Source organism: Lissotriton vulgaris, chromosome 2_1 (genome assembly GCF_964263255.1).
Source record: "Lissotriton vulgaris chromosome 2_1, aLisVul1.2, whole genome shotgun sequence".
Classification (NCBI taxonomy): Eukaryota; Metazoa; Chordata; class Amphibia; order Caudata; family Salamandridae; genus Lissotriton; species Lissotriton vulgaris.
Genome location: NC_141687.1, coordinates 275,993,836 through 276,018,443, shown reverse-complemented (window position 1 = coordinate 276,018,443; position 24,608 = coordinate 275,993,836). Strand labels below are relative to the sequence as shown.

General features: G+C 43.9%; 1 protein-coding gene across 2 annotated transcripts in view; it reads right to left on the bottom strand.

Annotated features, from left to right (window-relative positions):
• BCAS3 (BCAS3 microtubule associated cell migration factor) overlaps positions 1–24,608 on the bottom strand; it is a 3,998,327-nt gene that overhangs the window by 174,713 nt on the left and 3,799,006 nt on the right. The gene's annotated exons all lie outside the window — the stretch shown is intronic.

Sequence of the window (24,608 nt, the reverse complement as noted above, 5' to 3'; positions counted from 1 at the left end):
AACTTATTCATTTTAACATGGAAAACATTTTAAAGTGTTGTTTTAATTCTGTGTATTTATTCGAGTGCTTGTGGATACACTGTATTTTTTGTTTTTCCGTCTGGTGCGTACACAAATAAATCAGAAGGTTTTCCGACGCGTGAGCTCAGCTGGCCACATACAGTTGTCCATGTGAGAAGCACGGATTCTCCAAATCTAATCCACACACTTGCAGCGATTATCCTTGTGCTTTGTTGATGGTTATTGCAAAAGCGAGTCGCACCGGAAACTGTAAACGTTCAGTATTGGAAAGATTATGAGGGTCCTGGGGGGCCGATATTTAACAAATTATAATTTTTTGTTGTTGCCAGAAACCTTTGTGGGAGTGTACTCAACAACTTCCCAAAGTTTCATGGCGATCGGATGAATGGTGTAGTAATGTATAAAGGACAAACAGACATACCCTTCGTTTTTATATATATAGATTCAAATCAACCTAGAGTTTGACATAATTAGAGAACTGGCGTCGAGGGAATGGTGCGGCATTATGCAATATTGTAGTTCCATTAAACAAAAAAAACACATGATAATGCCTGCAGGAACAGGCTCTTGGAGCTAATTGCCCACAACCATGGTAATAAAAAACACAGGCTTTTAATGGTGGTAAGAGGAAACTATAGAACAAATGCAGCCTTTAATAGCAATATTGCGGCAAGGAAAAGCAAACTATTTGTTGCCAGAAACTTATGATGTTCCTCTATACAACCACCAGTGAAAATGTGATCTTTGAGGGATGGACCTTGGTAGACGAAGCATGCAGAGCGACGCTAGCGGCATGCCTCAATGTTTTCCATGTTCTCACTGCAGAAATTACAATAAACCCCATGAGACCTCGAGCCACCAGCTCACAGGAGAAGACTATGCGAGGAAGCCAAAGCCTGGCGGAACCCTCCCCAAGGGCTGTGACCGCTGCCAGAGCGACAGGTCGAGGGGCGCGGGTGCATGCAGCTACAACTCCTACTACAGAAAACAAACGGCTGTTCGTGATTAATTAATGATGCATGTCCATCATTAATGGGCGGAAGCCGCCATCAGTAAGAGGGTGGGATCGGATGAAGGCTTTTTGGGGCCTGCAGCCAATCAAGACTTCAGAATTCTGTGGCGCACTAGGATTGGTTACGGAAAGAAATAGAAAAAAAACGATTTCTTCACTTATTCTATAATCGCGGCACCCTCGCTTTACTTTTAACATTAAAAGTGAAGCGATTATAGCAAAAGTAAAGAAATAGATGTTTTTTTCTATTTCTGTACTTTTGCTATAATCGCGGCACCCGCGCTTCACTTTTAATGTTAAAAGTAAAGCGCGGGTGCCGCGATTATAGCAAAAGTAAAGAAATAGATATTTTCTTCTATTTCTTTACTTTTGCTATAATCGCGGCACCCGCGCTTCACTTTTAATGTTTAAAGTAATGAGCGGGTGCTGGGGAGAGAGAGACAACGAGCTTGCAGACGGCACAAAAGGAGTAGAAAGCTACAAGTTAATTATAGAGCAGTAACAATTTGAAAAAAAATAACTCGTTTTAGTACACTATCATCTGCAATGCCGTGAAAATAATGCATGACCAAAAAATCCAAGAAACCCAATAGGGTGGATGTCTTTTATCATTTCAGTAGTGGTGAAAAAAAGACGACGAGCAGCCCTGGGACAAGGGAGAGTGGATGCACAGATCCAGCAGTAGTGAGGAGTGGAAAAGTCAGATAGGGCATTAATACACTGTTGCAGATGGTGACAGGCAAAGAGAAGCGGGAAGACGAAGATGGCAAGGAGTACAACCTTTTACTTAAGTCAGTGAAGTGCTGTAGCCTTAGGAGTGGAAGAAGGCATCCACAGCAATGCATGAAGAGAAGGCTCTGGGAAGACGAGGAGACACACATACCCAGGGAAAAGCTAAGCGAGAGTAGTGAAGCACAAGGCAGGTATCATTCAACCCCTTCCCCTTAGAAAACTACCAAAAAAGTACACAAATAACTTGAAATAATGAACTCGAGGTTAAGAGTTAAAAATTATTCTCAGAAGCAAATGTGGGTGAGATACATAGACACTCTCGTTCAGAGTGTCGATTGGTCACCAGCTGCTTCCGTGAATGTATGGCTTCCTCAAGCCATATTAGAAACCTCGGGATTGAGGGGTTTGTGATAAATCTTACATGCAACTTAATTCCATTCTAATTCTGCCATGTCTGCCACACTAGTGTAGAGCATCTACAGAAGTTATGGTTTTAGAAAGATATGTAATTGCTAGATGACAAGACACAGAGAAGAATTCACAGATTAAAGGGAATGATAGATTATAAGAATGTATTTTCATCAAGTTACACTACAGTGAAGCGACAGGGGAAGGAGATCATGGTGCCCCTCATGTGACTGGTCTAAAACTCTCAGATGGTAGGAAGAGTGTTAGCAGATGTTCCATAGAGAGAGCCTAAAAGCAGTATCTTTTCTTCATGGTACTGTGATGGAATTCCGGACTAGCCAGGTGCGCAGCATGACCATCAGGACCCCAGGGGTGTTGGATTGGAAAAAAAGCCTTTGCCGAGTTCTCAATTGCACTGTACGATTTAACACCATCGCCGCGAGGCTAATTCCCCTGCGGCGCGGGGGAGAGGGGCTGCGCACGGCGCCGCAGTGCTTGTGCTGAGCTCGACTCGTCATGCTGCACGGTGGTGCTGTGCTCATGACGTGCTGAGTTGGTCATGACCACACCCGCTCAATGGAACGCCCAGCACAGCAGGGGAATTATCCCCGCGTGGGCGTTCCACGGCGGTTATGACGAGCTCAGCTCGTCATGAGCACAGCGCCACTGTGCCTCATGATGGGCTGAGTATTTAGCCGCCATTTTGAACAATGATCAAAACTAACTTCTGTTCCACTCTATGTCTGCATCCCCGAAATGCAGCTGCCAACGGTCATTTCTTCAAGTTTGAGTTTGCTGTGCTAATAAATACAATGTTTTATAATCGCATACCTTTCTGACTAGATAAGCTTGCTCCCACTGCTGAAAGCGGTGAGAGCAGGCGACGTAACCTTGAATATGAGATAATGTGTGCCCGGTCCCAGGATTGCAAGTCAATCTTCTGTGCCTTCTTCGTTCATTAGTTCCCAACTGGAAGGATCCAAGTTGAGCGGGTCTTTAGGAGTACTGGAATGTACTTTATGCTCCACCATGTTGTTTAAAAGTCAGTCCCCTCTGCAGCAATCCAAGGAGGCTGGTGAGACTGGAGTCCGCTCGAGTGTATGACTTATAAATCACTAAGGTTTGTGTTCTCTTCTGTTCGACCAACTCTTCATTTGTATGGAAGGCTGAGAGGTGGTCGCGAGTGACCCGGGTGGCCCTAATCGGGTCACTTCCTTCAGTTGGCGCCCGAACCGGAACCCCATCGGGTGAGTGACCCATCATTGCCCGAGGACGGGTGAGGAGGTCAGAGCCATGTCGGGTCGGACGGGTGGACCGGGGATCCCTCCATGAGAAAGTCTTGAACTCGCAGCTACCGCGTCTGTCTGACTGGGCGGTGCCTTGTCCAGTGGTCATCCTGACTGGGGTCGAGAATCGCTTGGATCTGAGCGTTTGGTCCGAAGAGTTCGCAGTGGAGAATAACTTTGTTTGACCTGAGTGCACTAGGTGAGTTTGCTTTGGTTCTCTGTGGATATGGCGCCATTTTGGTTTGTATTGGGCACGGTCTTAGGACCGATCTGGGTAAAGAAAATCTGCAGATATAATTTGGGTATAAGTATTGAACTTGTTTGGCTTTTAAAATGCCTTGTTGCAGCAAATTGCTGTGTTTGAGCTGTTGTTGTTCTATTGATGCTCGATTGGAAAAAAGCCAGCCAGCACCTCCGGAAGGCACCCCAAATTTTGACTTGTAAGTGAAGCATGGCATTGGCCCTATTAGGTTTAGTACACTATGGCACAAATATACGAGGGACAGTGCCGAGTTACAGTGGCCGTTGACGGGCACTTTTGACAAACAGAAAATAAATTTCCTGCAGGAAAAATTGTTTGCGAGAAGGAGTAGGCTGTCGATGTTTGATTCCCTCAGAATGTGGCAGAAGGAGGCTAAACAGAGACTAATGAAGGCAGAGAAAGAAGTCTAGAAGGGGAGAATGCAGACATTGACTCAAAAAACTATAGCGCATGATCGGGAGAATATGGAAAAGGGATTAGAGTGTGCTGATAGGAAGTTCCTATTATAAGTTGATAAGTCTTATGTTGTCCGAGATGAGAACAATACTTTTGTTGAGGAATTGTGGGATGCTAGACCCCCGCCTCTGATTGCCCCACAGAGGATATACTCCATCCATATTGCCTGGTAACCCTGTTATCACTCCCACTGTTTTCCCCTACATCACAAAATAGTGAGACACCAGTACGTGGCCAAGAAGACAGGGACTTGACGAAAATCAAGGATCGGTTAGGACGGACGTTGATATGATCTGATGTGGGGGAAGCCGTGAATTAGTGGTGGCTAATCAGGCAGCTCAGTGGGCTCCTAACCCCTTTTACAGCATGGAGGATGTGTGGGGAGTGATGAAAGATTATGAGCCTTTTGTTCAGCAGCATTCCATTAGGCACATGTCAGCTACTTTGATTGGGCTTTGGGAGCAGCGTTTTAATGAGGCAGCACCACAGATTATCTACGATATTAAGGATCACGTCTACATAGCGGATTTGGCCCCTGGTCAGGTGTTTGGTAATTTTGCAACGTTGGTTGCCTATCGGAATAGGCTGCTTGATGAGAGCCCGAAGATGGTGTCTCAGTTTCCGATGAGGGAGGTGCACCCTATGTATCACGCTGAAATACCAGAGCAACGGGACCAGCATGATGTTGTTATCAGACCATGGGTAGAGGCCCAGTTTCAAGAACAGTGGGTTTATACTCCATGGAAGAGGAGTGAGGGTTTGTCCCTTAAGACTCAGTTACCTGATCCTAGGAAAAATCCTACTGCATATTATAAGGAATTGACAGAGGCTGCTTCGTCGATGGTGATGACGCTAGGAGATATCATCCTCCCGTTCTGTAATACTGAGTATGGCGCAGTACTATGAGCACAGAGAAAATGAGGAGAAAGAGAAGGTGGAGAAAAAATGTAAAGAGTTGAAGACAAAAGTGTTGTTGCAGCAGGCTTCTAGGGGGAATAGTAGGGGATGTGGTGGTTCGGACAGGCAGCTTCTGCGTACTAGCCAGACTACTACGCCTGTAGGGCTGAATCAGTGTGCGTATTGAAAAGAGGAGGGACACTTGCGTAGCGAGTGTCAAGTGTAGGTGCAGAAAGTCCAGCCCCTAGAGGACGAGGTTATCGTGGACGGGGTCGTGGAGCTGGTGGACAGAACAGAGCTCAGCATCCCGCAGCCTCACAAAATAGTTCAGGTGCTAACTACTTTGATGACACTAGGGGTGGACAGTATTTTCATGATGATTATGACATGGATGAGGTGACAGGGATGTCTCACACTTAGGATAGCCAAGGGCAGAGTGAGAGACCAGTTCAGATACCTATAGATCAGTGCGCTCCTTATGTTACTGCGTATTTGCATGGCTCAGCTAAGGAATTTCTGGGAGAAACAGGTGCAATGAATAGCTCCATTTCTCATTTACTGGTCCCTGGGGCAGTTCTGTCTGGCCAAAATATTGTTTTGGTAGGCTTTTCTGGTGTGCAGGTTGTTAGCCCAATTTCCATACCTCTTGCACTGACTATAGGTCCTTTTACTGTGGATTCGCTGTTCTGTTGACATCCAATTGCGGAAAAAATCTGATGGGTTTAGATTTTTTAAAGAAGATGTATGCAACAATTTGTTGTTCCCCTTAAGGTGTATACATGACAATGGGCCTTAATTTGGTTAATGCCAAACAGTGTCTGTCCAAGGATGACCCACTCCCTGCTGAATTCAAAGACGTGCCGCCCACATTGTGGGCAATGGGTGATAGGGACGTAGGACTACAGCAGATTCCCTCGGTTTCCATCAAAATAATAGACAATGCCATCCTGCCCTGTATTCCTCAATACAAGATACAGCAGGCAGGGAAGCTAGCCTTGTTGCAAATTATACAGGACTTGATTAAGTCAGGGGTTGTTAAGGAGACAACTGCGAATGTATACAATAGCCCTATTCTTCCCACCCTTAAGAGGCCCCCTTCGGGTTCCTCTGATGACCATCCAGATGTTTATCGTTTTGTGATTGACTTGCGCAAAGTTGACAAAATAGTGGTTCTTCAGTTTCCAGTTGCCCCTGACATTACTTCTCTTCTGACGATGATACCTTCCTCTGCTAGATACTTTTCTGTCATTGTTCTGAAAAATGCATTCCTCAGTATTCCGATCCATCCAGAAAGTAGACATTTGTTCGGTTTTACCCTGGCCGGCAGAAGCTTTAGATTATATTGTGCTCCTCAGGGCTATACTGAGAGCCCTAGTATATATAGTCAAGCTTTAAAAGCCCAATTAGATTCTCTCACACTTCCTTCGGGTAATGTGTTGCTCCAGTATGTCGACTATCTTCTAATTGCTTCTGACACTGAAAAGATTGCAAAAACAGCATACTCAAATTGTTATTGCATTTCGCACTTCATGGACATAACATGTCCCTCTCCAAATTTCAATATTGTTGACAGGAGGTCACCTATTTTGGTCACCTACTGTTAAAGGAGGGTAAGAGATGGACTCCTGTGGGCATAGGTACCATTGTTAAAGCGCCTATCCCTCAAACTCAAAAGGATGTGCGCGCTTTTATTGGCATTACTTCTTACTGTCACCACTGGATCCCAAACTATTCACTACTAACCAAACCCCTGCTTGCTTTGATTACTAACGATGTGCATGGACCCTTGCTGTATGTACACGAGATGTCCAGTTGTGCATTTTCTGTCTTAACACAGGCCTTTGGAGGTAAGCAACGGCCATATATTTATTTTTCTGCTTTGCTGGGTCCTGTCACCGGAGCCCTCCCGAGCTGTCTAAAGAGCGGTCGCTGCTGTGGCTGTCTCAATAAGGCAATCGGCTGGGCTCGTACTTGACACTGACCTCACGGTCATGGTACCCCATGCTGTGGATACCCTTTTGAATAAGACCAAGACACAGCACCTCACCAGTGCACATCTCACGGGTTATAAGCTAACTCTCTTGCCCTGCATGTCACGATCAAACGATGTTGGAAAAGGGGGTGGTGATGGACAGAGTTTCTGAATGATGCAGAATACTCTTACCCAGTCAAGAGATCAGGGCTTGATCCATCACCGTTTTTTAGCTCACTGCACCATCCCAGCTCAGAACCTGGCTACATGCAAATTAGTCTGTTCCTGTCCCAGTGCATGATGGGAACAGGGCAAACCAAACTACCAAGCCAATTCTTATACTGGGAAGGAAACAAGCTTCCGGGGACCGGTTTCTGGCACTTCAGCCGTCGTCGGCCCGGCTTGCCTGAATCCTAATGGTGCAATGAGCAAGGGACTCACGTCTGAGTATACCCTCCCACACATAGTGTGGACAAAATCGATTTTGGAAAAGGGGGTGGTGATGGACAAAGTTTCTGAATGATGCAGAATACTCTTACCCAGTCAAGAGATCAGGGCTTGATCCATCACCGTTTTTTAGCTCACTGCACCATCCCAGCTCAGAACGTGGCTACATGCAAATTAGTCTGTTCCTGTCCCAGTGCATGATGGGAACAGGGCAAACCAAACTACCAAGCCAATTCTTATACTGGGAAGGAAACAAGCTTCCGAGGACCGGTTTCTGGCATTTCAGCCGTTGTCGGCCCGGCTAGCTTGAATCCTGATGGTGCAATGAGCAAGGGACTCACGTCTGAGTATACCCTCCCACACATAGTGTGGACAAAATCGATCAAACGATGTGCCACTCTAAATCCAGCAACGTTACTACCACTCCCTTCTGAGAGTGAGAAAATTGACAATCATGATTGTATCTTCCGAACAGAGGAAGAGATGAACGGACGGGTAGACCCGACTGATTATCCCTGATCTGACCCCCAAGGGGAACTATATGTCGATGGCTCTTGTTTCAAGTTACCAGATGGCACTACAACAGCTGTGTATGCAATAATGACACTGCATACTGTACTTGAGACATCACGAGTTCCCTATCAGTCAGCCCAAGCTGCAGAGCTTGTTTCCCTTATTCGAGCTTGTGAGTTGAGTGAGGGACTGGTTGTCAACATCTATACTGACAGCCAGTATGCCTTCGGAGTAGCCCATAATTTCGGACGGCTCTGGGCAGAGAGGGTTGCTCACCTTAAGGTGTATACATGACAATGGGTCTCAATACAGAGTGGGAACAGGTGCCCTGCTTTGTTCCTTTTTTGGATGCCCGGCTAACGTGGACCCAAACGGAGGATGAAAATTATGCAGTGCTGAATGCGGCAGTGCCTCCTGAGGTCAGGTCCATTCAGGAGCCCCGTTCTGTTGGCCCTTCTGTACTTGAGCCTCAGTCCATTGGCTCCTCTGAATTTGAGCCCCTCTTTGCTGAACAATCTGTGCCTGGGGTAGCTAGGTACAATTTGCGGCCCCAACGGAGGAATAGTGCACCAAAGGAGAAGTCAGATTAGTAAGACAAGGTTTTTGGTAAATTGTGGATGTGACATGCTCTCTAGTCTCGCAGAGCAACTTCCAACCGAATAGTAGTATTTCCTCAGTTAAAGGGCTTGTGGTGTGGTGGTGGAACTAGTACTGTTCCTGAGAGCATGCCTCACTAGCCCTATGTCCCTTTCTCACAGAGGCAACAACGTACTCCCAACCAAGGAACAGAGCCCAAGAGACTACACCATTGGAGCTAGAAAGAAGCCCCGATGTACAGAGGTTCGCCCCTACTGCAGTTGTAAAACAATCTACAAATAAAAGTCTGCTTACTGAAACCACCTCTGGAGTGGAGTCCAGTCCATCCTCCTGTTACAAGTACTCTATCAAGGTCCGCACAGTCCTGCCAAAATCCTACTCTGCTTCACAACTCTATTTTTTTAACATAGTGGTATTTAATGTATTGAGGCGTGCTGGTGAAAAACAAGTAACTACTTCAGAAACCAAATTTGAGCAGAATATAACAATCAAAGAAACTCACTGAAAGCAGCCCCTTGTCAGATGTACTATCCGTATAGACATAACCAGTGGTGTAGTTTGTGGTCTTATGGAGAAATATATAAAGCATAGCCACCGGTGGAGCTAGCAGTTTTCTGTGAGTAGGGATGTAGGGATCATAATTTGAGACCCGAAACTGGAAATAAACATTCCCAGGTTAATTGAGCATCGAGCAGGATCACTAATGATCCAGTTTCTAAATCGCGCAGATTATGCTTCTTTTATTTCATGCATATAAAACTTTATAAAATAAATAAATATCTACACAACATCACGTTAGAGCTTACCATATTACGATTTACCACAGTGTAACACCAAACACATCAGGCAAAGCACACTATCCACGTGACAATATATAATGTCATATTACACTAGACACTACCTAAGTTCTCCTGACAATCTATACGCCTAACAAACACTAATAGAAACCTGACAAAATAATACAACATAACCCACCAAATTACATAACTTGGTACAGCACACAGAACCAAATCACCATTCAGAGCAAGGTTTTTTTCATTAAGAATATTTATTTAATATTTTATATAGAGATATATCAGGGCAGTTAAAACAATGATGTGCAGAAAAAACAGAAGGTCCTAGCACCTTCTGGGGTCAAGATATGATCCCCAGCACGTGCTAAAGTTTTCCGTTAAGGCAATATACTAAAAATGAAGTGGGGCTGAAATGGCTAATTCAGCATATGAGTAACAACTGCGGGGACCTCTTTTGTAAACTTTGTGAACTCACAGGTGGTTATTACAGTGTCTGTATAAAATCTGCCTGCCAAATCCCACGAGCCAAACTGAAAAGGTTATCCCAACAGGAATCAAGACAAAGTTTTAACCAGTCAATGGAATAATTTACAAAACTTATGTCCAATTACTAAAGCAACCGGGGGTCCACCAGTTGGAATCCTAATCGAAATACTGTTTAGGAAGTGTTCAGCTACAGGATATAACTAGCCACACAGTCTCAAGTCAACATATTATGATCTCTGATGCTGGAATGTAATTGACACCCCCATACTACCCAACTATGTCCCCTGAGGCACCAAACTACAGAGGGCTGTAGTCTGAAACTTGCTTATTACTGTCAATATTTTCAGTGTGGCACCCATTGGAATAAAGCCCCCAACAGGGGCCTTCGGCTCAAAAGTAGGAACTGAGAAACTGGAATATAAGGTTATGTTCTAAACCGAATGTAGAATACCAACATCTCTGACAACAAGTGTCAGAAACAAGATTCTACTGATTCAGAATCAGAACAACTGATCAATTGGACACTAACCCAAGGCCTGCAGTGATGAGGAAATGCCTCTCTCTTCCTTTGGGGGAGTGAGATTTGATATATACTGGCTCCCATATGTTCTGGGAAGTATCAGATGAGTCATGGCACTGCATGCTCAGTACATTAGCACATCTGTAAGGGTTTGCCCCGGCCCTCAAAGCCAAGTTATACAGATGCCTCTTGAGATGAATCTGTCTAGCTGGGCTGCAAGGTCCTCGTGGCCGCTGGATAGCTCGCTGTCTCAAGAGGAGATGACAGCCACAAAGAATACTGTGAACTGTGCCTTAATGATTTTACTCCTAGTCATGGGTCTGCTGAAGTTGAAACCTCTGTGAGTAAAGGGCAAATTAGGACAACTTTCTCAGTCAGATGATAACATTTGATTCCAGAATACAACACTTCTAGATCTTGCATTCAAGGACTACTCCTACACAGAAGACTGTCTGTGTTCTGCTTCTGTTCCACATCTTCATTCTCTGGTTCCACCTCAAACACCTTGCGCCACCAACCCACATGGAGTTGCTGATATCCTTTCCTGGGCATCCATTTGTGCTTCGGATCTGGAGCCTTGTAGGATATATCTTAACTTGCACATTTTCTTTATGGTTGTGGCGAACAGGTCCGAACCGGTAACCAAATCAATCATTTATGGCAAAAAAAATCACAAAAAAATAGAATGAAAAATTGAGACACAAACTCCTGGAAAAGAATTGTATTTGTTTTGTGGCTATTTGATACAAAAAATCTCAAATCTCTATGATTTTCCACCAAATAGAGAAACTGGTTGAATAGACTATGTCCCAATGTTTCCCTAAGCATTCCTTGGCTTAATTTTGGTACCTAGATCAGGGCAGCAAGTGAATCCCATGGAAAATGAATGAGGTACTACATGTAAAAGCACAACCAAACAACAAACAAGCTGAGACTTAAAGATTGTAAAAATCACGCCAAGTTTAAGTAAAAAGAAGGCAATTAATAAAACAAAAAATGAAAAACCATGAGAAAGGATAAGTATTCATCTGGGAATTTATGTAGGAAAATAATACATCGAAAATTATGAGAAACGTAAATATATCAAAGCTATTTCATCATGACTTTGAAAAATGTTAACAGGGGCCGTAATCTTTTCTTTGACTTCCAGGCATTTTTTAGTCGTATATACGTTGAGGGAATGATGAAGGATTTTACCTTTGTACTGAAAAAAAGAGAGAGAAAAAATGTTGCAAAATACTCACATAAAGGATCCATCAGAAGTCGGCTCTGAAGTGATCAGTTACTTGTCAAAAATGCTCATCTGAGGCAGGGTCAGAAAGTAGGCGTACCCACATGTGCAAGACTTAGAAGTATTATAAGAACTTGAATTACTTGAAAAGGTCGAGCCACAGGTAAAAGACTGCTGAGGAAGCCTCATGTTTGAAAATGGAGGTTGGGGTCTTAAATTGGAAATGGGTGCATTCCAAAACCCAAATGTTGATGCAGTTTTTTGCTATTGTTTTTGTGCCTCCAGATTTATATAGTTAGTACCACCCTCTAGGTTCAGGACCTTGTAAGAGATACAGTCAGTTCACAGCTCACTGAAGCAGGCTCCTTTAGTTGGCAAACTTTCTAACAGATGCAGGTCCAAATATGAATGAAATAAGCTTTATTTCGATAAAAACATATCTTAGAAGCGTGAGACAGTACTTTAACATCATAAAAAGATTGTATTTACATAAACATGATTGTTTAAATAATAACAATTACCCATATTTTAAAAAGGACATGAATTGCATCAACAGAGATAAAAACAGAGTAAAAGAATAAAAAGTACTTGCGAGTAATGATGCAAAACAAATTATTGGATGTTGCTTAGCTTTTTCGATCTAATGGACCATGCCCATCTCAAAAACTTTGACAGGCCACATACATATAACGATCGGGTATCAGACTTAAAGATGCGCAGTGCTTTGGAGTGGTCTCTAGTATCCAAGTCTCTAAATAACGGTTTGAGCCAGCAATTCCTTGGAGATTTGTACGCTGGGCATACAAACAAGATATGTGCAATTGACTCTATTCTAAGTTCACAGTTTGGGCAGAAAGGTGTTGTTTGGAAAGGAACTTTCCAACAGGCAGTCAGTTCACGTATAGGTAATATACCTACCCTAAATTTAAAATACAGGGCCCTATCATAGGGCTTCTGTATAATATCTAGGTAGGGTTCACAGAATGCAACAGCCTTTATCCGCAAGAACTCATCCGTTATTCTGCCTAGTTTGGGATCTGAGTTGCTTTTACCAATTACCCAACTCCAATATAGCTTCTTCAGTACTGCCTTGGGTGGGGCTGTTCTATTTTCCCATGCATCCTTGAGGCCCCGATCACAGAGCAAGGATTTGACATCTTTTAGCCACTTAATTTTTTGCCACCCCGTCATGGACATTATTTCCGATAGGCCCTTCGCATATTTTATTAGCTCTGGCGCTCGCCACAGCCGAGCCCACAGTAAAAGTGGTCGAACTTTTTCCAGATCATTAATTGAATGACACCCCAGGTCTAGTAACAGTGAAACCTTAGGGGTGCTCTGGGGAAGTGTCATTAATTCTTTAAGGAATTTATTTTCTGATCTTACTAGCTGGTCCATATTGGTTGTACCCCAGAGTTCGGCTCCTTATAGGGCCGAGCTCACTCCTTTCGCCTTGTATATATGGAGGACCGGAGCAATCGGTCTTGATGTTGAAGATCGATGTTCCCTAAGTATAGCACCCGCTACCCTTTTATGATTTAACATCATTTATTACAAGCCCTCTCAGGGTACAAAAGGACTGGAAATTATCTAAGAGGCTCTGAAGGCCCATAGGTGATTTAGAGATGAGGAGGGTATCGTCAGCGAATAGGAGAGTTGGAATTCGTTCACCCGCCAAGGATGGTGCATCAGATGGAACTCTCTGCAAGTGCTCCACCACACCGTTCACATAGAGTGAAAAAAGAGTGGGAGCAAGGACACATCCCTGGCGGACACCCCAATTCACTGGAATTCTATCGGTTTTCTGCCCCTGGAAGCCCCACCTCACCTGTGCAAAATTTCCTTGGTGAAGCCTCACTAGTATTGTCAGGATATTCAGAGGGATCCCCAATTCAGACAACACTCCCCATAAACGTTCCCGGGGCACCAGGTCAAAGGTAGTCTTTAGATCAATGAATGCGAGGTAAAGACTGCCCTTGCCTATGAGAACCACCTTCCAATAAATAAGTAACAATCTAAATACCTGTTCTATGGTCCCAGTGCCAGCCCTAAATCCCGCTTGATAGTCAGAAAGGATTTTATTGTCATCAGCCCATAGTAGAATTCTCTCAAGGACCACCTTCCCAGCAACCTTTTTAGTAGAGTCGATCAGGCTTATTAGGCGGTAATTGGCAGGGTCGTCTCTGCGCCCCTTCTTAAAAATTGGGACGACCTCTGCCCCCTTCCACGACTCAGGAATTGTGGCGCCCTTATCGATGGCATTGATTAGGGTAGAAATAAGCTTTCCCCATTTGGGCGGGTCAGATCGAAGAAGATCTCCGGGGATACCATCGGCGCCTGCTGCTTTATGCGTTACAATACACTTGATGGCATTTTCCACTTCCTTTTCGGTAAAGGGGTAGCTATTAGATTCCCCCAAGGTGACTAAGGGTTTTTGGGAAATTAGTTCATTTTGGCCTCCCTGCGGACTAGAATAGAGTTTTGAAAAGTAGTCGAACCAGGATTGGCTTGTTATATTGCACGTTATAAGATCACAAGCTGGTCTATTCTTAGTTCTTATAATATTCCAAAAGCGGCCAGCATCCCTCCCAATGCTGACCTCCTTTAGTGCTTGCCAATATTGTTCCTCCCATTCATTCTTCGCTTCTGATACGGTCGCCTTATACTCTTTCCTGGCTAGCTGTATCATCACTTGGGATTTGCACTTTACTGCCTTTATTAGTGCAGATTTCTTAGGTCTGCAATTTTTTGTGTACCATCCATCGTTACCATCAGGCTTTTGTGGCCCCCTCTGCGCCCCACCTTTACTTTGAGCTAGAAATAGATTCCCCAGTGCTTTAATGGTGTCTTGGAATATTACCGACACCCTAATTGGATCATGTTGGTCCACTAGAGTCATTCCTGACTCAGTCAGTGCTGCTAACAATAAGGCCCCTATATCCCGGACTTTCTTATTGTCTATAGCAACTTTGGACCATTTTAGGCGCCTCTCGCAGTTAGAGGGACACACTTCTAATGTTAACATTATTTTATCTATAGCCACAGGCCCATACACAGATGGCAGCAGAGAATGTAAACTCAAGGAGAGTGGATTGTGGACACTATCGGCAGTTGGATGTATTTCCATAGCCTGCACAAATTGCCAGAGTTTAAAATCAAGAAGGATATAGTCAATCCTTGAGGAATGATTCACCCTATTATACGTGTGGGCCCCGGAAGGATCTGAAACAGTCCTGCCGTTTTCGGCCCTCAAGCCGAACTCCATAACTAATGTGTTCAGCTGTATAGCCAATTGCGACCACCTCTTTATCGGATGGATAGATAACGTAGGAATTCCCCTCTTAGCATCATCTTCAGCGATGTCTAGAACGTCCTCTGCCGCAAGGGGCTCGAATGTATAATTGAAGTCCCCTGCGACCAGGACGTGCATGTCGTGATGACATTGCCGGAGTTCGTTTTCCAGAAGTGTAACTGTGGGGGATAAGGCTCCTCCTTTTGTTCCTCTGGCATATATATTAAATATCTCCAGTGTTCTCCCTCTCCGATCACCCATGACCGAAAGCCTTAAAATATCAAGGGAGTTGCATTGCGTCTGCTTGATGCTACAGCCTAAGGAGATACTAACCCAAATTAAGAGCCCGCCCGAGGGGCGCCCTCTCCCTGTCAGCGGGGGTACTGCTGGTACAAAATAGGAAGTGTAGCCGACCTTATGATGGGGCACCATACTCCAAGTTTCCTGGAAAATACAAATCCTGTAAGTCTCTACCAGATTATTCCAATCGGGCAGGTCTAATTTCTTTGAAATGCCCGCTATATTCCAGCTAAGAATCTTTAGGCTATGATCAGCTGCAGTTAAATCCTGCGATATACATGTTTGCGCAAAGTATGCACTATCCTGTGTCGCAATAGGCTCAGGCATCGGTAGTTGCAGGGCAATGGCCTGTAACCTAGGTATATTTTTCGGCCTGGGGGATTGTTCTGATGGATTCGGGCTGGTTTCATGGGGTGCAACATGAGAAGCCTGAGTGACACTTATTACCTCCCTAATTTCGATCTCATGGCATTTTACCCCACCCTCATGGGTCCCAGTCTTGCTCTTAGTATTTGTTGGTTTAGTCGCTAGCCTATTCTTACAGCTAGCAGCTTTAGTTAGAGAGACACTGTTAGAAGTTTGTGGGTACCCTTGCTGCTCTTCAATCATCCTACTAACAGTAATCCAGGTCCTATCATCAGCTTTTGCCACCGATATAGGGGAACAAATTTCCCCATGTCAGTATGCGTTTTCTATCCCATAAAAATCTGGACATCTGTTGAGAACAAGAGCTGAAAAATTATTGTGAGTAGCCCCACCTTGCATCCCTCTCCAGGGCGGATAGTGGAGATTCTGTGTGTGTTGCGAGTAGGCGGATTGCGAATGGAAGTGGCTCAAATCATAGGTGCCGATTCCATTCCAATATTTACCATATTGTTGATCAAATAAAAACCTCGCAACACGTGAATCCCTGAAATTCACAAGAATACAGTCCCCAAAAGTGTCCGTAGACCTGTTGCCAACCCAGTTAACCCTTTTTTTCACATAGAACCTGACCATCCATTTGGCTCGAGAGCGGTCTGTTCTTGTTCAGCCAATAGGTAGTTTTGTTTTTAAGTTCATGATAAGATTCGGTTTTGCCGGCCTTAAGTTGTGGAACTCCAGTTAGTACAACTACATAAGGTAGGCATTCAGGGGGGAAATTAATATGACTTAAGGTTTGTTCAACTGGGTTTTCCATACCGATCTTTTTTCCTATTACAGATGAATCCTTAGGATGCCTATTTATTTTACTTTGGCTATTTTCTGCTTCACGGCCCTGCATAGAAGAGTTTCAGGGAAGCTCATTAACCTCTTTAACTAAAGTTAGATTAATGGATTTTCTGCCTGGCTGGGCGTTATGGGTTAGGGTATTTGTTACTACCGGGGTAGTTCCGGAAGGTGGCCCAGGGGTTGCAACAGTAGGTGGAGATACCAGCACAAGTGGAGGTGTGAGATCTTTCACTGGATTTTTTGTTGTTTCAGAATCATCCTGTCTACTTCTTGCCTGTAGTTTTATAAGTGTTTTTAGGGAAAAAAAGTTGTCTAGTGTGGCTTGTTCAAATCGCTCCAGCCTCTCAGATAATACTTTTATCCTCTCAAGTAGCGGGAGTATGAGCAATTTAGCAACTTGCTCTATCTGAGCGATGAGGGGAGTCTGGAGTATTGGGCCTGTAGGTGGGAATGAGTTTGGGGTGGGGGTTACCAGCTCTATCAAGTTTCGAGGCGCCAAGCTGCCGGCAGATGGTTCATCCCTTGCTAGTGAAGGTAGAGAATCACTGGCATCCCGGGCCTATTGTTTTCTCGGTTACCTTATGTGCTTTTATTTTGGGGTTTTTGGAAGATTTTGGACGTCCCCCCTTCTGTGCGCTACCAACTCTTTTTCTTTTGGCAGGTGCTGCTTTAGTCCCTACAATATTCGCTGTCTGAGAGTGCGCTAAAATGCCCAGGGGGGGCCGGCATTATACTACTGGTACATGCAGGTTCCCTATCTAAAATATCCACCTGTAATGAATTTGTGGGATCAATCTGAGTTAAAAGTCCCTGCACTACTGACCTCTCGGCGTTAGCCCCTGGACTACACAAGCTAACCAATACATTGCCAGGTGTATCTCTTTCGATACACTCCTTTACGTTATCAGGGTAGGTAACCAGTGCTAATGGCCCCAAGGAAGAACGCTTACGATTCAGTGGTTCAACGGAGAGGCGTCGCTCAGTGATAGCGATTTCGTGTTCAAGGACCGAGTAGGCTCGAGTGATAAACTGATCTAGTGTACCACTAACACACCCCCCCTACCCTCCTTCCCTTTCCTGACTGTGTAGTCATTGGCATGTACAACAGTTTTATACTCGGATATTACAACAACCCCTGAACTTGAATATTGGAAAGTTGTACGACAAAGCGTGAGTAACCTTACAAAAGCAAAATGCAGTAGGGTTGAAGTTAGGGGGGTGGCCCAGCCAAGCGGGGGAATTAGCTGTTTAAATATTATCAATGTCAGTAGGGCGGTGCTCAGTAGCGGGAACAGGTGTGTGCGCCCAAAGAGTCCTGGGACTTGTAGTCCCTCCAACTAGCGTCCCTCTGCACGCCCCCGATGTCCTTCTCGATGACAGGGGATAGGACGCAGCCCACAGTATGCTCCGCAATTCCGGCAACCAAGAAAAGGTGAAAGAAGACGCTGCGGCACTAGCTCAGAGCAAATCTTCTGGCCGCAGGCAGAAAGAGACATCTTGTTCTTCTGTGGTTTCAAACATGTTCTGAAGAGCCAGTGAGAAAGCAACGATTTTGAAAGGGGGGTTTGCCATGCTATTAGTGGTTGACACTAAATCAATCTCTAAAAGATCGCTATAGACCTCACTCTCATGTTTGTTCACTCTGATGTAGTTCCTGTGGCCTAGTGGTGCATTAATTTTCCCACTGACCTTTGTGAGGTAAAATTAAAAGTGGCCAGAGTCATCTTTGGGTTGGAGAAGCTCTCTTTTGTTAGCACAATCTAGGGATGTCTGGCAAGCAGTAGAGACCGTTGTAACTGCCACATCTTTACCTTCAAAGGAGCCAAGTGTGAACAAGTTCATCTAGACACAAATACCTTGACAGTACGCACAACTCTATACCTTTTCCTGGCCATTGTGTGTGTTCCTTTTTAAGCCCATGCTTAAAGCCCATGCTTGCCTGTCTTCGACAATGGCATTCAGAGGTGTAAGTAAATACTAGGTCTCAAGCGAAAAGCAGTGAATAGGTGTGGAAGGTGAGAGATACAGAACAGAACTGCATTAAGAGTCTCATTTAGAGTTTGGAGGGTATTGAAAATCCTTCAATTTAAGAAGGAATCCCTAATAAAGAAGCATAAACCACCATCTAAATGTCTTCCAAAACACTGTCCCTGTGGCGGAAGAATTGCAGCCTTATCCCCTCAGTTTCTACCCTCTCACTGAATGTATGCACTGAATAAGTGACAGCTTTGGCTAAACGCCTACTCGCCTTCAGATAACTTTTAACTTAATTAATCAATTCGATCTCAGAGTTTGTAAATGAAATCATATGCTAAATGTACACCAGCCTCAAATCATGCAGTCTGTTATCAGATGTGAACTATTTTAGTTTCACAGTTTTTGAGACAAGGGATATTGTATGACAGATACATCTGCAGTGACTTAGAGCCTCATTTAGAGTTTGGTGGGAACGAAATATCCTCCAATAGCCGGAAGAAACTGTAAACACCAAGTTGAGCCCACCCCAGGTATACAGTAATATATCAGGCTTACTGGGGACTTTGGATGCCCTGTGCCATATTCCATAGAAGTGCTTTTGAATTATTCAGCATCCCAGAAAAAGGATACAGGCGCTCACATTCATGGTCTACAGGCGCACCACATCAATTGTTTTGGCAAGGCTACACATGTTAGGTTATTTGTACGGTATAAGTGTTTGGGCTTCCTAAACCTAGGGATCTTCATGATAGTTTTAATGTGAGGAGCCTTTTACTTAGTATAATGCTAATGAGCCTCATGATGCGTGTCAGACTATAAAATACTATAGCATATTATAACATAATTAAGCATATGTGTAAGGTACTAGATCTACAGCAAAAACTGTATCCGTGTAATAATGTAAGATTTATAACATCTGCTTCGAATCTAATCTAGGAATGTAAGGCTGGAAAAGAAAACTTCCATCTTAAATGAAAATGCTGGTGTCTCCGACATCGAAACGCTAGTCACGAGAATTACAGGGCAGCAACATTCAAATAAACACACAACTTCTTTTCAATACATAACCGGATGTCAACTGGGCGAATTACTCTGAATTAAAGATCACATGCCCGGCACTATATTTAAGACAAATATAATGACAAATAGTGCATGCAATATGAAAAGTCATGTTAAGCTGTGTTGTGGGAACCAGTCACAGGAAGTAGGTACTTATGGGAAGGGAGAATATATTTAAAATTCAATTAGACTTGCTTTCCCTGTGGTTGCACAAGTCTGATCTTTCTTTTGATATGTGTATTCTATGAAATATATCTAACCTAAAAATAATAATTTAGAGTGAAATCAAAATTGGAAGATGGATGATTGGAAGGTTACATACAAAATTATATATATATTCCAAATGAACTAAAATATATATATATTTGTATGTGTATATGTAAATAATACAACACACACACACACGCACATGTACGTAGAGTCTAGTGTGCGATTTATTACCGTTGTTAAGTGTGGAGAAGGGCTGTGGCCCATGAGAGGCAAAGCCTTGACGCGAATGACACCGCTCTTCTCCTTCAACAATGGATATAAATAGAATATTACACTGTACAGCTGTATACATGATTTACGCCATGTTGTGTATTCGTTTAAAAAGGCATTTGACGTAACACGGATACAATGGGTAAAACTGGAGCAGTGAGGTGAAATCATACCGAAAAGGCCTTGTGACCATTACCATTACAAGCCTCGAAAAAGCTCAGGGATGGAGAGAACAGGTCCGATGATGTGATCTTTGATCCTACACTGGTTGTTACACCATATCCGAGGTTTAACGTGTTGACGTTCTGAATCAAATGTCCATTTCTAACACAGTTCTTACTTGATTTATGCGAGTGGCCGCCCGGGGTCAGCGTGAGGACTGCAACACTCTTTGGAAGTACTTGTTGCACTGAGTTCAACCTCTTGAGGAGTTTCGGTATCTGCAGTGCCTCGGCAGTGAGATGCAGCTCAGAGATCTTACCCTGTACCACGTCAGGTGTGAATACAATATTTCCATTTTGTTTGTTTTCCCTTGCCTTGTTAGAGGTGTTGATTTTTCTACTAAAGCCCGGGACTCAAAGGACCCGGAATGCAAAGAAACATTTATTTTTAGAGCGCCTCATGCATGAGTAATTTCAGTGTGCTTTGGACTCTCTGACACAATTAGGCTATGGCACCCTCAGAACGAGTGTATGGACTGTATATGGGGGTTAAAACTTAACTGAAGCCCATCAAAGTCTTGCATCGGTTATATAAAATGTGAAGGGCGTTCGATACATGTCTGTTAGCACTTTTAACAAGGATAAAATGGCCTTTTTCGCATCAATGCTTCAATTCAGCGCTCTGCTACTAGACAACAAATCTTTTGACATATTTCATGCTCTTTTTTTGCCACTCTGAGGGCGCTCTCCAATTCACACAATGATGTGAAATTTGTGAAAATCGATGTTGATGCACCCGGATTAGCCAGGGAAGTTCGTGACTGTAAATTAAATTATAGAACTAGATTTATATAGTACCTCATACTGGGGAAATCTATTTGTAAATCCTTTTAAGAGGATCACTGTGGACCCATTTAGACTGAGGGGCTCAGGCGCCAATGAATAAAAAATGTGTTCAGGCCACTGTCACTGGTATTCTTTAATACAGGAGTTAAATGTCTGAGATCACATGTTGTGTGGTGTAAGGGGACCAGTAATGGATGCTCTTTTAGCTACAAATCCTGTGATGAAAAAGACCACTAGCCTTCAAATCACTGCTTATCACAAAATGCCAGTCACCGCTACACAATGCTTCTTTGAAAAACTCCCCTCTAAGGACTCAATGAAAGGTCCGATTACTCACCAGTAATCTTCTTTATGCCATGTACTAATAGTCCTTATTTATGACTGATGACTATTCTTGGCCAATGAGATGAGTCCAGAGCCAGGAGAAGGCCAACGACTCATAATCCCTTCAGATGGCCACAATATTTTAAGGCCTTTGCTTCGATTTCACACAAGTATATTTTCGCCCATTCAATATGCCAGCAGTAACAAACAGTTGACGGCCCTGACCACCTGCAGATGAGGAGGATGGGGGAACAAACAGGCTGTGGATGAGCACGGTTAGGACATGTTAAATTCTTTCGGACTTCCCCAGTAAATCTCAAACCAGATGTAAATAGTGTTTGCACCTGTGAGAACTGGTTTCGGGGCCCCACGGTAAACAGGGATTATTGGCCTTCACTTTGCCAATTGAACTTATATCACTGGGCTCTGTGGTCATCTCAGTACTAAACCAAAAACTGAACAGCAAGGTCCTCCCTCCCACCTCTGTAAAACCCGATCGATCCTCAAGGTAGCAAGGACGAGAAGCCCAAGACTTAGGGTGATGGTATAGGCTAAATACTCACAACTCAGCACAATGCATTAAAAATATGTACATCGATGTACAGCCAGTATTTTGCCTTGAAAAGAAAAAGTACTCTACCCACAGCTAATGAGAAAAACAGCAATGGACATGGAAAACCAAGAAATTAGTTAAAAGGCTGTTCACAATACGTTATTTCAAACTACTGACTTTGACAGAGGGGTTGTCACTAGTAATAATTATTTCCCTTTGGACTTTCACAACTGGCTGGCCTAAAATGAGACCATCTCCAACCATTTTTTATAACTTGTATCCCCAAGGATGTCAGCTGCCTTCGGGATGCTTCCTTGAGCATTTCGTTTTGTTTTCAAAATAGAATTTGCCTTTGAGCAGCAGAGTCTTTGCTGAAGCTCGTCCTGAGGTTTGCAAGCCCCGCCAGGGGTTCCCATCCACTGAGTGCACATGCATTCATCAGAAAAGCAGCAAATACACTGTGGGCAATCATGTTCGATGATGCGCTGGGGGGAGAAGACATTTTCTTGTCCCTACCACCCCTGCTGGTACGTTAGGGCTGTGCCACCGCTCTCTATTGACTCTGGTGCCATTTCCTTCACCCAGAGTTCCTATCCAAACAAAATGAAGAATCTATCCTGGCACAAGTTGATCTCAGTCTAGTAGCAGACTTTAACGGAGAATAAGAGATGGCTGCTGGAACCTGTGCACCAGGATTCTCTGGCCCAGCAGTGAAGTGAGACAAGCTGTGAAGCACACAGTATGCATTGAGACCACTGGGAATTGTGGAAGAATTTAATGCAGCACAACTACAAAAGGGCTTAGAACTTTTGACTGTGCAACCGCAATTCTGTTTTTACGAAGCTACACTCATATGGAATAAATCTGCAATCGCTGGAAACTTTTGATGTGGCTTGCAGGATTTTGGAGACTAGGTCATGCTGGCAATCCCACTGAAAAACCCATGCCAGGGAGGGCGGCCAATCAGACTCACTCAGGATTTTCAGGGACAGTGGAGACACACTCCACAGTTCCATGTAGGGCTGATCCTCCCTCAGTACTTCTCATTATTAGTGTAGAGTTGGTTCTCAAAATCCTCTTCACAGCTTTCTCAGACAGCAGGTCACTGGAATTGGTTCTTCTCTTCAGGACAGCCAGCCCACCTGCAGGGAGACGTCATTCAATCACATGAACCAATTTCACAGTAGAAAAAAGAGCCACTTCTAGCACAGATCAGGATTACAAACTCTGTCCTAGACTTGGCAAGGAGACTAGCAGTCTCAACTCCGGCCCTAGAAGACAACAGAAAACTCAGGCACACTGCTTTGGGCTTCACACAATGGCAAACACTATCCTGGCACACTGATCAGGGATGTTTGATCATATTACCCAGACCCGTCACATGCACCAACCACTCCACGGTCAATTCCACAATCAACATCCATCAGCGCAGAAGAGCAACCACAGCATGCCCAGCACGCCGACACTGGAACAATCCTGCATTAGAAGATTGGACATCTGCCCTCCACGAAAACACACTGGTACCTACAGACTTCCTGTGTGCGACATGGAAAATGTCTAAAAGCGGATCACCAACTGCACCGATAAGCTGCCCACGAAGATACTAAGACACACAGTAAATACCTGAACGCAAGGCAGTTGGTACATGGAAGGCCTCAGAGTGACCACGCGACACTATAAACAGCTGAAACGGAAATGGAGAAACAGCAAAGGAGAAGTAGAAAAAGATGCTTTCAAAGCCACCCAGAGAAGGTACCACCAGCTAACGAAGAAACTAAGAGGACGGCCCTAGCTGATATAATAACCACCAGTTACAACAGGTGAAAAGACATTTTCGCAGTCATCAAGGATTTCATCACACCCACAGCTACCACTTGCAACATTGGTCCAACCCAAGATCCGTGCCATCACCTTTAAAACTTTGTTTGTATCAAGATCACTTCCATCTATAGCAACTTCACCCTGCAGCCCTTTAGCATTGCCACTTTTCCGTAATCATGGAAACATGCATCCTCATGGCCCTCCTAAAGAATCCCTTGACCGACCTGATTAAACTAGCCAATTACTGATATATTTCCCTTACCCTGCCAACATCTTGGAAAAGCTATACACAAGCACTTCTCCAACCACCTTACCAGCTTCTCGACGCATCACAATCAGGATGTGGACCCAATCACAACACAGAAAGCACCCTCCAGTGGCGGCTGGTGACATTTGAAAGTGGTAGGGTGTACAACTCGTGGATGAGTGTTATGTTGCAAGCTAAGTGAGGTAGCCTGACTATCATAAGGGAGGTTCTGGGGAGTTGTTTTTTTAAAGAGTGGGCAAATCATTGCTTTATAAAATTATCTGTAGAAGTGCACGATTGTTAAATTTAATGCACTTTTCAGTGAAAATGTGCATTATGTGAATTGCAGTGCACTCCTGCACCATCCTTCAGTAATATATTTGCACACCATCCTTTAGTAATATAATTTGCACACATTCCTTTAGTAATGTATTTGTAACAGCATGCCCAAAACGGAGTTAGCTTGACCTCTGCGGTGTATTTTACCTATAGTTCAGCTGTTTAAAACCTGGTCAGGCGGGACATCGCATCTTTATATACTTTCAGGATTAATACATTGTGTGGAAGAAATTAAATACAGCACTATGAAACGGACAAAACTAAGGTCGAAACCAATATTTCAAAACAGTGCATTCCCTTAAATGTGATTGCTAATTACATCTTCACTGACATTCAGCTGACATGAGATAATGTTTTGTAAAG